We start from the raw sequence: 6,000 nt of genomic DNA on the forward strand, positions 1-6,000 counted from the left end.
ACAGCCCAAGTGCCCATCAATAGATGAATGGATTAAAAATTGTAGTTCTATTTACATAATGGAATACTATGTAGCAGAAAGAAAGAAGAAAATCTTACCTTTTGTGACAGCAGGGAAACTATTAGCTAAGTGAAATAAGCTGGTCGGTCAAAAATACCATATGGTCTCACTTGTAGCTGGACAAAATAATAAGAAAATAGAACCAGAGATATGGAAACATGGAATTGACTGATAGCTGTAGGAGGGGATGAGGGAGGGGGGAATGGTGCAAAGAAGGAGGAAAAGACTAGTCAAAGAAAATGTATGAATGACTCATGGACATGGACAATGGAGAGGGGAGTGACTGTGGGTGAGAGGGGTGGACTGGGTGGGGGGGGACAACTGTAGTAGAATTAACAGTAAAAAATAAAAAAAAGATTTATAAAATTGACAAAACCCTGATAGACTAAGGAAGAAAAGTTCTTCATATAAACTCAAATAAACAAAATCAGATATAAAAGAGAAGCTATGACAGACATCACAGAAATAGAAAGGACTGTTCCATAATAATGTGAAAAACTAATGCCACCAAATTCAACAACCTAGAAGAAATGGGTAAGTTTTTAGAAATCTTCCTAGCCTTCAAAGAATTAGAAAGCCTAAATAGTCCAATCAACAGTGAGGAAATTGAAACAATCTTGAATCCCCACTCCCAAAATAAAAGTCTAGGACTAGATGGCATCATTTGGGAATGCTAACAAACATTCAAAGAAGATCAATACTTATCCTTCTCAAACTCTTCCAAAAAATTAAAGAAGAGGCAATACTTCCTAATATATTTTATGAGACCAACATAATCCTGACACTAAAACCTGGCAAGGCTGATACAAAAGGAGAAAAACTACAGACCAATTTCTCTCATGAACATAGATGGAAAAATCCTAAACGAAATACTAGCAAATGAAATAAAACAATACATTGAAAAAATAATACATTGTGATCAAATGGGGTTCATTCCAGAGCAAAGGAATGGTTCAACATACATGAATTGATCAACATAATACTCCATACTAACAAAAGAAAGGATAGAATCAACATAGTTAAAATCATATAATTCTATCAATAGATGTAGAAAAAGCATTTGTTAATATATAATATCCATTTATGATGAAAACACTCAATAAAATATGTGTAGAAGCAAAGTACCTCAACACAACAAAAGCCATATGTGACAGACTCTCAAGTAATATTATACTCAATGGTGAAAAACTGAAAGCTTTTTCTCTAAAATAAGGAACAGGACAAGGATGTTCATTCTCACCACTATTATTCAACATAGCCCTGAATGTCCTAGCTAGAGCAATCAGGCAAGAGAAGGAAATAAAAGGCATCCAAATTGGTAATGAAGAAGTTAAAGTGTCACTTTTTGCAGATGACATGATTCTTTATACAGAAAACTCTAAAAACTCCACCAAAAAACTATTTGAAACAATAAACAAATACAGTAAAGTTGTAGGATATAAAATCAATGTACAAAAATCCACTGCATTCCTATACACTAATAATGAAATTTTATAAAAGGAAATGAAAAAAACAATTCCTTTTGCAACTGCAACAAGAAAACAAATAAAATACCTAGAAAGAAATTTAACAAAAGATATGAAGGACATATATACTGAAAACTACAAAGCATTATTAAAAGAGATTGAAAAAGACATGATGAAATGGAATAATACTTTGTGTTCATGGATTGGAAGAATCAACATAGTTAAGATGTCCATATTACCCAAAGGAATACACAGATTTAATGCAATCACCATCAAAGTCTCAATGATATTTAAAAAAAATTGAACAAAAAACCATCAGACTTGCATGGAACCAAAAAAGAGCCCAAATAGCCAAGGCAATCTTCAGAAAAAGGATGAAGCTAGAGGTGGCACACTATCTGACTTCAAATTATACTTCAGAGCAATGGCAATCAAAACAGCATGGTATTGGCAGAATAACAGACACATAGGCCAATGGAACAGAAGTGAGAGCTCAAAAAAAAAAAAACACCTCATGTATATGGGCAAATAACTTTCAACAAAGAAGCCAAAAACATACAATAGAGAAAAGAAACCTCTTTAGTAACTGGTGCTGGTGAAATTGGAAAGCCATAAGCAAAAGGATGAAATAGATTACATTTTGTCCCCGTGTACAGAAAATAATTCAAAGCAGATCATAGACGTAAAAATAAGATCTGAAACAATATATCACACAGAAAAAACATAGATATTAGACTTATTGACCTTTGTCTTAGAGAAAATTTTATGAATTTGACTCCAAAGGCAAGGGAAGTAAAGGCAAAAATAAATGAAATTGGATCATTTTAAACCAAAAAGCTTCTGCACACCAAGGAAAACCACCAACAAAACAAAAAGGCAAGCAATCAAGTGGGAGAAGACATTTTCAAACAGCTCTGATAAGGGGTTAGTATCCAAGATATATAAAGAACTAATACAACTCAACAACAAACAAACAATCCAATTAAGAAACAGGCAGAGGATCTGAAGAGATACTTCTCCCAAGTAGACATACAAATGGCCAACAGATATTTGAAAAGATACTCAACTTTACTAGCTATTAAGGAAATGCAAATCAAAACTACAATGAGATATCACCTCACATTTGTTAGAATGGATATTATCAACAAGACAAGTAATAACAAGTGTTGGAGAGACTGTGGAGAATATTGTGGAAAATATTGTGGAGAATATATATTTCAATATATACAATGCAATATTAGCCATAAGAAAAGATGAAATACTGCCATTTGTGACAACATGGATGGATCTCGAGAATATTATGCTAAGCAAAAGGTCAGTCAGCCCTGGCTTATCTGGCTCAGTGGATTGTGTGCTGGCTTGTGAACCAAAGTATGGCTAGTTTGATTCCCAGTCAGGGCACATGCCTGGGTTGTGGGCCAGGTACCCAGTAGAGGGTGTGTGAGGGGCAACCACACATTGATGTTTCTCTCCCTCTCTTTCTCCCTCCCTCCCCCTCTCTCTAAAAATAAATAAAATCTTTTAAAAATGTCAGAAAAAGCTAAGAACCATATGATTTCAGTTATGTGTGCGAAATAAAACTGAAAGTCATAGACACACAGACAACAATATGGTGGTTACCAGACAGAAGGGTATGGGGTAGTAAAGGGTAAAGGGGGCCAACTATATGGTGACAGAAGATGGTTTGACTTTGGCTGGTGGGCACACAATACAATATATAGATCATGTATCATAGAAACTGATGTAATCTTATCATGTATCATAGAAATTTATGTAATTTTATTAACCAATGTCATCCCAATAAATTTAATTAAAAAAAGAAATCTTGAAATGAGGCAAAAACAGTTTGTCATATCTATTTTTTTCAGTGAAGGCTGTTCATATATAGCAATTAGTGTTATTCACTTCAAAATGTGAGGACACATACCTATCATTTAAAAACTGATTTGAATCTGACACTTTTTATAGACTTAAATAATATGAACTTTGACACTATGTCAGATTTTCTTCACCCCCACACCTGGATTCTTTTCACTAAGAGCATTAAATTTTGCCCTGGCTGGCGTAGCTCAGTGGATTGAGCGCGGGCTGTGAACCAAAGTGTTGAAGGTTCGATTCCCAGTCAGGGTACATGCCTGGGTCGTAGGCCATGACCCCCAGCAACTGCACATTGATGTTTCTCTCTCTCTCTCTCTCTCTCTCTCTCTCTCTCCCCCCTCCCTTCCCTCTCTGAAAATAAATAAATAAAATATTTAATTTAAAAAAGAGCATTAAATTTCTGTCACTTTTTTACATGATGCCAGAAGAAAATTAACAAGCATATTTAGATAAATTCTTTATATATCTATTTTTTATTTGAAGATATTTACACTACACTAGAGCTCATTTATAGTTTGGTATTTAATTCTTTGTTTTTAGAGGTGAAAATCACTATTATTCACTCCATGATGATTGATTTCACATAATATTCATCTACATTTAAAATAAATGTAATTAAATATGACTATAACATGTAGGACATACTAGAGAAAAAATCACCAAAGATTCTTTTCTAAAACTCTTCTTACTGGTGCCTTAAGTTTCCTTAAAATTCACTATTTGGAATATTTTACTTTATTCTATTTAAAAAATAAGGCCCTGTTTTCAAAATAACACAAAGGAAGGGAATAAAAGTTGTTCCAAAAATTATTATTCACCCATTGCAAAACTTACCCTTACTTCCTTTAGAACATTATTAGCAAGGAAGATATCTTTTAAAGAACTAAGTACTACTCGGATAAAAGAGCACAATGATAACTTTAACATATTAAAATTTCCAGGGCCCTGGCTGGCGTAGCTCAGTGGATTGAGCACGGGCTGGGAACCAAAGTGTCCCAGGTTCTATTCCCAGCCAGGGTACATTCCTGGGTTGCAGGCCATAACCCCCAGCAACCGCACATTGATGTCTCTCTCTCTCTCTCTCTCTCTCTATCTATTTGCCCCCTCCCTTCCTTCCCTAAAAATAAATAAATAAAATCTTTTAAAAAAATCTCCAGGAATTTTTTAACAAGATACTTTTAACTTTTTGACTGATAAAAAAAATTTCCCTTAATTTTTGATAGAAGTGGTATAAATGGAATGCTTATAGTACTCACTGAACATAATCAAGTAGGAAAACCCCTTCTATTCAGTGATTTTATATTAAATAAGATAAATATATTTATAGTAATGCAGCTATTGTGGGATCACTAAATTAATAATGTATGAATGAACTATGAACCTATTCATCAAACATACCCTTCCTATTGAGCTTGTTATGTCAAAACAGGTTGTAGTCTTCTGAACAAGAAACCAAGAAGAGAAGGAAACTGAAAGATGAGAATAAGTTTTTAAACAATTTTAACTGATTATAAAGAGCTAAGCTAACTTGCATTGATGATCATTTCAGTGAGACATCACACACAAAAAATGATTTGCCACTATGGGAACTCTGTGATTTCCAAACAAGAAACCTCTCCTCAAGAAGACAAGAAAGCAGTGATGCAGAGGGCAGCCACTTACCTCTGGAACAGCAGCAACAGTGATTTGAACTTGGATTCATAGACTTTAACTCAAAATCAAAACGCACAAGACTTAGCTCCATGTGTCTGAGCTGTAGACTACATTATTAGACAGTAAAAAATGTCACAGAAAAACTATTAGTCAGCTAATAGGGAAAGCATGGTAAATGAATTTCATAAGTAATTTCCAACATGATTATAAGAAGCAGTTCCTAACATATTCACCAAATGCTGTGTGAATATTAGTTCTCATACACACTGATTTGATTTTACCCTTAATTTTTAAAAGCCCATATTTTGCAAAATTGTAGATGAGTAATGGAATGGACAAAGAAGAGACAAAACAAATCCTTATTTTCTTTTGGTTCCAGTTCTAGTGGATAGCTAGTTCCCTACTGTTTTATTGAAAATATCTTTAAAAGTAATACCATTCCTGGTGTCCCAGCCACATTCTGAGAAAGGGAAGGCTTGTGGATGATGACTTTGGCATCACTTAGTGCACTTATTTTGGAGAGCATGAGTTCCATGGTGCTCTAAATACTCTGAGAGGGTTTGTTTGTTTTGTTTTTGAGTTGAAAGAGAAACCAAATTTTTGATACTCAATCTTTTGAATGTACTGAATGAACAAAGGTATAGGGGAATAGACCCACCTGTGATGTATAATAGCAGCAATGCCTGTCAGAGAAGATGCCTCCTGTGTACCATGAAGCTTTACAGGGAGACCACAGAGATGCTCTTTCAGTGGCTTTAATGTGGAAGCCCTGTGTGAGAACCTCATGCATGGCTTATTTTACTTCCCTTGCACAAGATTCTAGTGGCCTATTTCCTATAGTGTATGTTGAGCTTCATTATATATATATATATGCCATTTTAGTTGCTGTCTGGAATTCTCAGGTATCTCTTCATGTGATCCTATAACTTTCCATGTTTTCCCT

The sequence above is a fragment of the Phyllostomus discolor genome, chromosome 1 (genome assembly GCF_004126475.2).
Source record: "Phyllostomus discolor isolate MPI-MPIP mPhyDis1 chromosome 1, mPhyDis1.pri.v3, whole genome shotgun sequence".
NCBI lineage: Eukaryota > Metazoa > Chordata > Mammalia > Chiroptera > Phyllostomidae > Phyllostomus > Phyllostomus discolor.